General features: G+C 38.5%; 1 pseudogene; it reads right to left on the bottom strand.

Annotated features, from left to right (window-relative positions):
- Positions 1-6,345: 6,345 nt before the first annotated feature.
- Positions 6,346-10,819, bottom strand: LOC123948831 (annotated as a pseudogene).
- Between the last annotated feature and the right edge of the window lie 2,476 nt (positions 10,820-13,295).

Genomic DNA, 13,295 nt, shown 5'->3' with positions numbered 1-13,295 from the left:
TACATATGCGCATGCATGTGTGTATGTGTGTTTCCAAGCAAATGATAGAAGCAAACCATTTCTTCTCCTAGATTCACAAGTACTTCCTGCTCACCCCCTTGAACTATCTACATGAACATGGGTTCCATACCATGCAATGGCAATGATCTCATAAAATATGACTTGAACACTATGTATGTGCATGAGTGTGTGTGTGTGTTTAAGGAGGCAGTGTCAGGAGGAGTGGAAAATGAGATTCAAATCAGCTAGGGGTTTAGCAATTAAAAAGACATGGAATTCAGAACCTGTGTAAAATATAATCCACTTTCTACCTATAAACACTATACATTAAGCACCTTTTGACAGAGATATCATATTTCCCATAGGACACATAATAGAGCATCAATATATATTTATTGCATGGATGTCATACAGAAACTGAGAAAAGTTAACGAATTAAATCATATATCTTATGAAGGAAAAGCCTAGATAAACAGTTAGCCTCCTGGTTTCAGTCTACTGCTCTTTCAAATATACTTTTTATTTCCTTCATTTTATTGTTCTTATTTCACTAATTCTGAAATAGGAGAAAACTTTTTTGCTTTGAGCATCGACTGTGCTTTACTGGCTTATACATGAATATCCCTCAGGGTAATGGTTGTGTTAGGAAAATAGTTGAAAGTTATTTTTCTTGTGAAAGAGAAGTCCTATTAAGTTAGGATGGTTGAGAGAGGATTCGTGCTTCTGCTCCCCTCTCTCTTTCTTCTTCTCCTGGAATTCCAATTATTCTAATGTTGTTTCATCTTATGGTGTCACTTATCTCTCAAATTCTCCCATTGTAATCCAGTAGCTGTTTGTCCCTCTTTATTTATTTATTTATTTATTTGACAGAGAGAGACTACAAGTAGGCAGAGAGGCAGGCAGATAGAGAGAAGGAAGCAGGCTCCCTGCGGAGCAGAGAGCCCAATGTGGGGTTCGATCCCAGGACCCTGGGATCATGACCTGAGCCGAAGGCAGAGGCTTTAACCCACTGAGCCACCCAGGCGCCCCTGTTTGTCCCTCTTTTGCTCAGTTTTTTTATTCTTTGTCATTTGATCTTCCATATCACTAATTCTCTCTTCTGCCTCATTTATACGAGCAGTGAGAGCCTCCATTTTTGATTGCACCACGTTAATAGCTTTTTTGATTTCAACTTGGTTAGATTTCAGTTCTTTTATTTCTCCAGAAAGGGATTTTATATCTCCAGAGAGGGTTTCTCTAATATCTTCCATGCCATTTTTGAGCCCGGCTAAAAACTTGAGAATCGTCATTCTGAACTCTAGATCTGACATATTACCAATGTCTGTATTGATTAGGTCCCTAGCCTTCGGTACTGCCTCTTGTTCTTTTGTTTGTGGTGATTTTTTCTGCCTTGTCATTTTGTCCTGATAAGAGTATATGAAGGAGCAAGTAAAATACTAAAAGGGTGGCAAAGATCCCAGGAAAATGCGTTTTAACCAAATCAGAAGAGACCCTAAATCATGGGGGAGGGTGAGAAAGGGGATAAAAAGTGGTTCAGAAAAAAAAAGAATAATTTAAAAAAGAAAACAAATAAAGTAAAAATATAAAAAGAAAAATATATATATATATATTAGATAAACTAGTTAAAAAACGTTAAAAAAGATAAGGGTAAAAGTTAAAAAAATTTTAGCAGAAGAAGAAATGAAATTGAAAAAAGAATTAAATTAACCGCAAGACTAATGAATCATGGGGAGAAAGCCATGAGTTCTGTGCTTTGCTTTCTCCTCCTCTGGAAGTCGGCTGTGCTCCTTGGTAATGAACATGCTCTCCTTGGTAGGTGAACTTGGTCCTGACTGGATTTCTTGTTGATTTTATGGGGGAGGGGCCTGTTGTAGTGATTATCAAGTGTCTTTGTCTGAGGCGGAATTGCACCACCCTTACCAGGGGCCCGGGTAAGTAATCCGCTCAGGTTCACATTCGGGAGCTTTTGTTCCATGGATGCTTTCCATAGAGTTCCTGAGGATGGGAATGAAAATAGAAGCCTCCCAGTCTCCAGCCTGGAGGAGCTGAGAGCTCGGGGCCCCACTCCTCAGTGCGCCCTCAGAGAAAAGTGCCCAATCACTCCCATCTCCCTGGCCTCAGGCCGATCTCTGAGCTCACCCAGCCTGCAACCATTTCAAGGTAACCCCAAGCTGAGAGCTCACTCCTTGGCTCTGTCTCTGTAGCCAGCTTCCCCATTCTAATACCTGAAAGCTCTGTGATACTCAGACACCCCTAATTCTTCTGTGACCCCACGGGACTTGGGGTCACGCTGACCCCACGTGGTCTTCACCCCGGTTTAACCTCTGGAGTGATGTCCCTCAGTGGAACAAACTTTTAAAAGTCCTGATTTAGTGCTCTGTTTCTCTGCTGCTTGCTGGGAGCTGGTCCCTCCCCCCACGGTCCATCTTCCTGTCGTTTTGGATTCACTTCTCCACCAGTCCTACCTTTCAGAAAGTGGTTGATTTTCTGTTTCTAGAATTGCTGTTCTTCTTCTCTTCAATCTCCCCTTGGATTTGTAGGTGTTTGCAATGTTTAGATAAGCTATATAGGTGATCTCTTGCGACCTGATGTAGCCTCAGACTGCTACTTCTCTGCCATCCTGACTCCTCCTCAAAAAACAAATAAATTTATTACCTAATGCTATTCTTAAACAGTTAAAGTGATAAAGAGGAGAAGCCATTGTGAAAATGATAAGGGAGAACAAATATGTGTACATAAAGAGTATATGAATACATTAAAACTTACTCTATATATTCCATTGCTGTATGAATTGTAATTATAAAGTCAATATTATATGTATAAAGTCAATATTATATGTATAAAGTAGAATATCATTCAGTCTTCAAAAAGAAGGAAATTCTGCTATTTGTGACAATATGATAAGCCTGGAGGACATTTTCCTAAGTAAAATAAACCAGATATGGAAAGACAGATAATATATGATCTCACTTATATATAGAACCTGAAAAACAAACAAACAAACAAACCAAAACACAGAAGAAGAAGGAGGAGGAGGAGGAGGAGAAGGAGAATTAATAGCTTCAGAAAGTAGAATGATGGTTGCTACGGGCTTGGGGGAGGAGTTCCTGGGGAGTTATGATTTAATGGATCTAGAGTTTTAGTTTAGCAAGATGAAAAGCATTTTGGAGATAGATGATGATGACCATGATGATGACTGCACAACAATATGAATACATTTAATACCACCAAACTGTAAATTTGAAAATGGTTAAGACACTAAATCTTATGTGTATTTTAACACAATAAAAAAATGAAAAAGAAGGAAAAATTACAAAAAGAAAAAAATTGCAATAAAAGATATCCAAATTGGCAATGAAGAAGTCAAACTCTCTCTCTTTGCAGATGACATGATTGTTTGGTTAATATCATCATCAAAGGGAACCTCAGAAATCAGACAGCAAAAAATAAATAAATAAATAAATAAATAAATAAATAAATAAATAAATGGAATGCATCCAAATCTGCAAGGGAGAAGTCAAACTTTCACTATCTGCAGATGACATAGAACTCTACATAGAAAACCCAAAGAATCCACACACATAAAAAATTGCTAGAACTGATACAGGTATTCAGTTAAGTGACAGGATACTAACATTAATGTAGAAAAATCTTTTGCGTTTTTATTCACAAGTAATGAAGTAGCATAAAGAGAAATCAAGGAATCAATCCCATTTAGAGTTGCACCATAAGCCATAAGATACTTAGGAAAAATTTAAACGAAGAGGTAAAATATCTGCATTCAAAACAATAAAACACTGTTGGAATAAATTAAAGATGACCTAAGGAAATGGAAAGAGAGCTTGTATTCCCACCATCATATGGTCATGGCGGGGAGGGTTAAGGGGATGGGGTAGCCAGGTGACGGGTATTAAAGACAGCACGTGTTGTGATAAGCACTGGGTGTTATATGCAATGGATGAATCGTTGAACTCTACATCAAAAACTAATGATAAACTATTGAACATGATCATAAAATAAACAAATGTAAAGACATTCCATGCTCATGGATTGGAAGAAAAAATATGTTAAAACATCTGTAATACCCAAAGCAATCTACACGCTGAATGCAATCATTCTCAAACTATGACCAGCATTTTACACAGAGCTAGAACAAACAATCCTAAAGTCTGTGTGGAAACACAAAAACATACTAAATAGCCAAATTAATGTTGAAAAAGAAAAACAAAGCTGGAGGCATCACAATTCCATACTTAAGTTATACTACAAAGTTGTAATCATCAAGACGATATGGTGTGACACAAAAAACAGACACATAGGTCAATGGCATAAAACAGAAAACCCATAACCCCCTCCCCCTCTCCTAACCCCACTTCCCTCCAGCAACCCCCAGTTTCTTTTGTGACATTAAGAGTCACTTATGGTTTGTCTCCCTCCCAATCCCGTCTTGTTTCATTTATTCTTCTCCTATCCCCCTAACCCCCATGTTGCATCTCCATATCCTCATATCAGGGAGATCATATGATAGTTGTCTTTCTCCGAGGGACTTGTTTTACTAAGCATGATAACCCCCAGTTCCATCCAAGTCGTCGCAAATGGCAAGATTTCATTTCTTTTGATTGCTGCGTAGTATTCCATTGTGTATATATACCACCTCTTCTTTATCCATTCATCTGTTGATAGACATCTAGGTTCTTTCCATCGTTTGGCTCTTGTAGACATTGCTGCTATAAACATTCGGGTGCACATGCCCCTTCAGATCACTATGTTTGTATCTTTAGGGTAAATACCCAGTAGTGCAATTGCTGGGTCATAGGGTAGTTCTATTTTCAACTTTTTGAGGAACCTCCATCTGTTTTCCAGAGTAGTTGCACCAGCTTGCATTCCACCCAATAGTGTAGGAGGGTTCCTCTTTCTCCACCTCCTCGCCTCATTTCCTGACTTGTTAATTTTAGCCATTCTGACTGGTGTGATGTGGTATCTCATTGTGGTTTTGATTTGTATTTCCCTGGTGTGGAATGATGTGGAGCACTTTTCATGTGTCTGTTGGCCATCTGGTTGTCTTCTTTGCAGAAATCTCTGTCCATGTCCTCTGCCCATTTCTTGATTGGATTGTTTGTCCTTTGGGTGTTGTGTTTGCTAAGCTCTTTATAGATTTTGGATACTAGCCCTTTATCTGATATGTAGCTTGCAAATATCTTCTCCCATTCTGTCAGTTGTCTTTGGTTTGTTAACTGATTCCTTTGCTGTGCAAAAGCTTTTGATCTTGATGAAATCCCAATAGTTCATTTTTGCCCTTGCTTCCCTTGCCTTTGGCAATGTTCCTAGGAAGATGTTGATGCTGCTGGGGTGGAAGAGGATGCTGCCTGCGTTTTCCTCAAGGATTTTGATGGATTTCTTACTCACTTTGAGGTCAGAAGGGTACGAATTTAGACTAAACTCTTTATAAACCTGTGTGACTTTAGGTAAATCTAACTACTCTGAGTTTCACTTATCCAGCCATACAATAAAAATATTTTTTAATGATCAGTTACATGTTAGTTTGACTATACAAAGGTAAAAGAGAAAAGTCTGCCAAAATGATGACCATTCATCATGTTGTAGAGGAAAAAATAATTTCAAAATGAAAATGGGAAAAAAGAAACAACATGTTTATTATGTAATGCTACTACTAAATTAGGAGAAGGAATTGAATACTGTGGGGGGGGGATCGAAGGGGGAGATGAACCATGGGAGACTATGGACTCTAAAAAATAAACTGAGGGTTCTAGAGGGGAGGGGGTTTGGGGAATGGAGGAGCCTTGTTGTGGGCATTAAAGAGGGCACGTATTTCAAGGAGCACTGGGTGTTATACGCAAACAATGACTCTTGGAACGCTATATCAAAAACTGATGATGTACTGTATGGTGGCTAACATAACACAATAAAAAAATTAACAGAACAAAAAGGTGAAGATATTCTGCTATTAGTGAGGAAAACAAAAAGACCTATTATATAAAAAATAAAAATAAATTGTGAGGGTGCCTGGTTGGCTCAGTGGGTTAAAGCCTCTGCCTTCAGCTCAGGTCATGATCCCAGAGTCCTGGGATTGAGCCCCACATTGGGCTCTCTGCTCAGCAGGGAACCTGCTTCCCCTCCTCTCTCTGCCTGCCTTTCTGCCTACTTGTGATCTCTGTCTGTCAAAAAAACAAATTAAATCTTTAAAAAAAATAAAATAAATTGTGAGACTCAAATATCCTTTAACATATTAGGAAAAACTACTAAGAAGACTGCCACTAAAAGTATTTTATTTAAGCACACAGAATCCCCCCATGTGTAACAAACTACAAAGACTGACACTGTTGATCAAAACTGTCTCTTACTGAAAGTTTTACTCACAGCACATTTAATGTCTTTGTTTCTCAAGCTGTAAATGAAAGGATTCACTAAGGGAACCACATTAGTATAAAAGACAGAGGAGATTTTCCCCTCATCCATAGACCAAGGAGATGATGGTATAAGATATATAAATGCTCTTGATGAAATCCCAATAGTTCATTTTTGCCCTTGCTTCCCTTGCCTTTGCCGTTGTTCCTAGGAAGATGTTGCTGCGGCTGAGGTCGAAGAGGTTGCTGCCTGCATTCTCCTCAAGGATTTTGATGGATTCCTTTCTCACATTGAGGTCCTTCATCCATTTGGAGTCTATTTTTGTGTGTGGTGTAAGGAAGTGGTCCAATTTCATTTTTCTGCATGTGGCTGTCCAATTTTCCCAGCACCATTTATTGAAGAGGCTGTCTTTTTTCCATTGGACATTCTTTCCTGCTTTGTCGAAGATGAGTTGGCCATAGAGTTGAGGGTCGATTTCTGGGCTCTCTATTCTGTTCCACTGATCTATGTGTCTGTTTTTGTGCCAGTACCATGCTTTCTTGATGATGACAGCTTTGTAATAGAGCTTGAAGTCCGGAATTGTGATGCCACCAACTTTGGCTTTGTTCTTCAATATTCCTTTGGCTATTCGAGGTCTTTTCTGGTTCCATATAAATTTTAGGATTATTTGTTCCATTTCTTTGAAAAAAATGGATGGTATTTTGATAGGGATTGCATTAAATGTGTAGATTGCTTTAGGTAGCATAGACATTTTCACAATATTTATTCTTCCAATCCAGGAGCATGGAACATTTTTCCATTTTTTTGTGTCTTCCTCAATTTCTTTCATGAGTACTTTATAATTTTCTGTGTATAGACTCTTAGTCTCTTTGGTTAGGTTTGCGACGACGTGGATGGAACTAGAGCGTATTATGCTTAGTGAAATAAGTCAATCGGAGAAAGACAACTATCATATGATCTCCCTGATATGAGGACATGGAGAAGCAACATGGGGGGGTAGGGGGATAGGAGAAGAATAAATGAAACAAGATGGGATTGGGAGGGAGACAAACCATAAATGACTCTTAATCTCACAAAACAAACTGGGGGTTGCTGGGGGGAGGTGGGATTGGGAGAGGGGGAGCGGGCTATGGACATTGGGGAGGGGAGGCGAACCATAAGAGACTATGGACTCTGAAAAACAACCTGAGGGTTTTGAAGGGTCAGGGGTGGGAGGTTGGGGGAACAGGTGGTGGGTAATGGGGAGGGCACGTTTTGCATGGAGCACTGGGTGTTGTGCAAAAAGAATGAATACTGTTACGCTGAAAAAATAAATAAAATGGAAAAAAAAAGATATATAAATGCAGCAGATCCAAAGAAGAGAGAAACAGCGATTATGTGGGAGCTACACGTGCTGAAGTCTTTGGACCTGCCCTCAGTGGAGTTGATGTGCAGATGCTGGACAGGATGAAACCATAAGAGACAAAGATGGTGACACTGGGCACAATCACATTGATGCCCACCACAATGAAAACCTCCAGCTCATTCACATAGGTGCTGGTGCAGGAGAGCTGGAGCAGAGGGAGGATGTCACACAAATAATGGTTGATGGTGTTTGCATCACAGAAGGTCAGTCTCAGCATGCATCCTGTGTGAGCCATGGCACCTGAAAATGCCATCAAATATGAACCAAGCATAAGGATGGAACATACTTTAGGGGACATAGCAACATTATATGAGTGGGCTACAGATGGCCACAAAGCGATCATAGGCCATTGATGTCAGCACATAACATTCAGAAATAGGGAAAAAAAAAAGAGAAAAAGTAAAGCTGGGTAATGCATCCCCTGTAGGAGAGAATATTCTTCTTTGATGTGAAGTTAATCAGCATTTTGGGTGTAAACACAGAAGAATGACAGAGGTCTATGATGGACAAATTGAAGAGGAAAAAGTACATGGGGGTGTGCAGGTGTGAATTGAACACTATTAGAATTATCAAGCCCAAATTTACCAACATAGTGACCATGTACATGACTAGAAACAGACAGAAGACGGGGAGCTGGAGATCTGGAAGTTCAGTGAGCCCCGCTAGATTGAATTCAGTCACAAAGGAAGTTTTCCACGAGCCATTCTTCTCTAAGGGAATCTGTGAGCACAGAAAAATAGGGTTACATAAGGACACAACTCAGCTCTCCCTGCAAGATAAGTACTAAGGAGACTGTATACACTGGAAGTGCCTGAGACTAACCTAACCTAGACACATAGAATCTGTCTTTACCACTATCATGACCCTGAGGCACACTAATTAATTCTCCCTTTATTAAGGCCCTTATAAGCTAAATTTATCAAAGCACATCACAAATTTAGCCTGGAGAGGCAAGTGCATTGAACTTGGTCTCTGGAAACATGACTCCCGAAAAAATCAAGGGAGAAGGGGGAAGTTGGGACCAGAACAGAATCATCCTTCTCACCATTTCTTCATTCACTTGACCCTCTCCTTACCAGGAAAATTAGAGGTAGAATCCTTAGTAACCCCATGCTGGCCTCCAATGCAGATTACACTTGATGGAGTGAGAATGAAGAATATTTTGTTGCCTAAATGAGGGACCACGGTCTAGGGGTTGAGTTACTGCCCCATGTCACAGAGTAAAAGCCCTAAATCCAAAAGAGTGAGAATTCCATCCAGAGAGAGGGAGCTTACTGATGGAGATACTGCATCCCCTGTGCCCCTAATCTCTGAACATTCTCTTTTCTCCCAAAACACATTCTCTTGCCAGCTTCACTTGAATGTCAATACTGCACAAAATGGGAAAGAAAGTGGCATAGCTCAGAGCTCTGAACTTCCATCTCAGAAACAAGAATGTATTATTATAAATGGAATTCAGATATTCACTCAGCCTCCTGTGGTCAGAAAGCCTCAGAGTTCTCTTATCCTTGCTATTTACCCCTCTCCTGGGGTAATTTACCTTTACCCCTGTCCTGGAAAGGCGATTTTGGGCTCAGAGGCTTTGATTGTAAGAGGATTCAGCCTGACTGAAATTAAGATATACCCTTGAAATCCTTCTGATCATACTTTCTGATTATGACTTTGAGTCTTCTTGAGAAGCAGAGAAAAATAAAGCCTTTATTATTACCACATTTACTACTTGATTGGACATAGATTTAAAATGCGTTTAAGGGTATAATGCACTTGGTTATAAACAGGGTAGAAGCTTGTTCAGCCTTTCCCTCAGGGAACAGATTTTATGTGTAAACAAATAAAGAGATTGTGTACCCTGGGCCATGACATGTCTTTAGTTCCTTAGGGACTCAATAGTTCATTCATCTTCATTTCACTCTAGGGATTATCCATCCCTAGATTCAAAGTAAAGTCCCTTCTTCCCCTTGCCTTCATCTCTGAATGGAAATCTACAGTGTTGTTTCATTCCTTCTTTGTTCACGTATCCTAAATGGGCTTTTTTTCTGCAAGGGTTCTGCCTCTAAGAAATAAGGACTCCTTATTTCTTAGTCTCAATTTTTTAAAGATTGCAATAACTCAGTTGTTCTCTCTCCTGGAATATCTCTAAAATAATTTGCAATTTTGTATGTTCCTTCTCATGTTTATACTTTTAATCACCTACTGGAAATTTCTACCTGACCCGCTTATTAGCATTTTATGCAACACTTCAGTAACTGGGGTTATCATTTCTTTTCATCATAGAAACGAGTAGGTGCAGTGGACGTAGAGGTTATGTGTATGAGCCCATCTTCCTACTTCCATGGTCACTCCCAGTAATATCTTGGACAAGTTAGTTAACTTCTGTGTCTCTGGTTCATTTTTGTATAATAAGGATGACAAAAATAGCATCTCTTTCATTGGGTTGTTGTGTTAATTAAATCTTTGTCTTATGTTTTTAAAGTTTTTATTTAAATTCCACTTAGTTAAACTACAGTGTAATATTAGTTTCAGGTTTACAATATAAGGATTCAACACTTCCATACAACACCTGGTGTCGAACACGCCAGGTGCACTCCTTCATCCCTATCACCTAATGCACCCATCCTTCCACCCACCTCCCCTCAAGGAACCATCAGTTTGTTCTCTATAGTTAAGAGTCTGTTTCTTGATTTGTCTCTTTCTCTCTCTTTCTCTCTGTCTCTCTCTCTCTTTAATAATACCATTAGAACAGTGCCTGGCATATAGTGAGAGTCAATAAATGTCAGTGGTCATTATTTATACCCTTATGAATACATCATAATACTCATCAGACTTTTTTTCTCCCTTAATTCCTATATTCCCCTATAAACTTTAAGTTCTATAAGGACAAACATCTTTTCTGTCTTGCTTAGTAATTTTCTCCTGTGGTTAAGGTCAGTGCAGAGCATATAGAAGAAATTCAATAAATATTTCTGAAAAGCATGTTGTTATTTGGATGCAAATCTTCAGAAAATATTCCACATTCCTCACCTTCCAAGAAACAATGCCTATGACCATAGTGACTTCTGTCCTTGTCCCTCAGCCACCACACAGGCTCTTTGAGTTTAACTGAACTGTACTGCTAAACTCTAGCACTCTCCCACATAGTCCCTCTTATTCAGCCATGTGCACTGCTGCTAGAATAATCTTGGAAAGCAAAACTCTGTCCCTCCTCAGTTTAAGAACTTTCAGTGGTTTTCCATTACCCATTTGGCAATCCATATTTTGTAATAAAAGTGTAAGTCTCAAAATTATGATTAATTCTTGGATAAAATTAAAGAAGAAATTGAGTCAGAGTTCTACTTAGTAGGAAGACTTGAAAGAAGTATTTTGATTAAGTATTGTACACACATTAAGTGTTATACAAACTTCTGGCATTTTCACAAATAAAAGAAAAAAATATTGGAAAATGTTTTTATTTCTCAGACCATAGGGTATAGTGAACAAAGATTATAGTCCAGGGGAACCAAAGATAATAGTTAAAATTTAAGTTTAAATCTGCACAAACTTACTATCTCCTCATGATAAATTACAGTTTCTCTCCTCAGTGTTTTCCAAAAGGGAATAAGAATTTCATGACAATGGTCATTTATTTAAGTAACATATTTTTTATTTAATATTCTGGGAAGGTAACCTTCAACCTGTGTTACTAGTTAAAAAGTTTCTAGCTTTAAGTTACAGAATATTCAATTAAAAACCCATTTTAAACAGGAGCTTGTTTCTCTTACCTAGCTTAAAACTAGATTATCCTAGGTTTGGTTTAGCAACTAATCATTCTCATCAAGAATTCAGTCTCTTCCTTTTCCCCATCCTCATTTGTTGGCCTTCGTTCTCAGGCTTGGTATCTCATGGTCACAATAGAGTTGCCATAGCTCCGAGAATGACATCTAAACACCAGTATATCAAAAGAAGAAAGCAAGGAACAAGGCAAAAGAATTCTTTCACATATCTCCTTGTAGTATGAAGTAAATATCTCCAGATGCCAATAGATTACATCCTTAATGGCTTTGCAGTCATATGGCTGTGCCACATGGCCAACACAGCTGCAAGGAAAACTGACAAAAATAAGAATTTCCCATTTTCAACCTCTATCAAAGAAAAGGAAGTTTCTGTCATTAAGAATATTTGGAGAAGTAATACCTATTGGATAGAGCATCCACACAATCTGCCACCTACAAAGAGTTTGTAAAAGGTATTTAGAACAGGGATTGTTCTTGATTGTTTGTTTGTTTGTTTTTAAGATTTTATTTATTTAACAGACAGAGATCACAAGTAGGCAGAGAGGCAGGCGGAGAGAGAGGAAGAAGCAGGCTCCCTGCTGAGCAGAGAGCCTGATGTTGGGCTCCATCCCAGGACCCCAGGATCATGACCTGAGCCGAAGGCAGAGGCTTTAACCCACTGAGCCACCCAGGGGCCAGGATTGTGTTTTTCAGTGTAAATATAGAATATAATTTTTCGTTTTTAAAGTAAATTCACTGTTTTAAGCTTTAAATCAACCCAATTGACTCAAGATAGTCAAATCATGTTGTAAATGTATTTGTGTATAGTTGTGTTTGTGTGCCGATAAATCAACTCATAAAACACATATAAACATATAAAACACAACTCAGTGTTTTCCAAAAGGGAATAAGAATTTCATGACAATGGTCATTTATTTCCAGTAACATATTCTTTATTTAATATCCTGGGAAGGTAACCTTCAACCTGTGTTACTAGTTAGAAAGTTTCTAGCTTCAAGTTACAGAATGCTCAATTAAAAACCCATTTTAAACAGGAGCTTGTTTCTCTTACCCTGCTTAAAACTAGATTATCCTAGGTTTGGTTCAACAACTAATCATTCTCATCAAGAATTCAGTCTCTTCCATTCATATAAATATATATTTACACATACACTACTTATATGTGTGTGGTGAAGAGAGGAGGAACATCATTCTGTAATATGCGAGGGTCCTATTAGTAAAAAAGCATCAGACACTGCATGTTTCAAACTGCATCAAATAGTGTCTCCAAGCAGAAAACAAGAACTCATGATATCATATGTGTGTGTGTGTGTATGTGTGTGTGTTTGTGTGTAACTACTTTTTCACGGCAACTCCTAAAAGAGAGATGGAACAGATTGCCAGGCACTAAGTATCTGATGGATCATAATTAAGATTATACCTTTTAAAATTTTAATTGTAGGTTTCCTTGAAGTGTCTTCTTAGTATTCCATCTCTTATTTAGAATCTTCCCAATATATTGTATAATATTTGAAACTGCTAGACTAACCAAATTAGGTAAGAGAAGGGAAATTTCATTATGCAGAATTTTGGAAAGGGATCTAAGGTAAACAGAAAATTATTAATTATATAAATTGAGGTTTAAACTCTTGCTAAGAAATTCTGCAACTCGGAGTCACTGGGTGGCTCAGTCGCTTAAGCATCTGTCTTTGGCTCAGTTTCCTGGGATTGAGTCCTGCATCAGGTTCCTTGCTCAGCGAGAGGCTTGTCTTGCC

The sequence above is a fragment of the Meles meles genome, chromosome 8 (genome assembly GCF_922984935.1).
Source record: "Meles meles chromosome 8, mMelMel3.1 paternal haplotype, whole genome shotgun sequence".
Classification (NCBI taxonomy): Eukaryota; Metazoa; Chordata; class Mammalia; order Carnivora; family Mustelidae; genus Meles; species Meles meles.
This window is presented reverse-complemented; position numbering and strand designations above follow the sequence as displayed.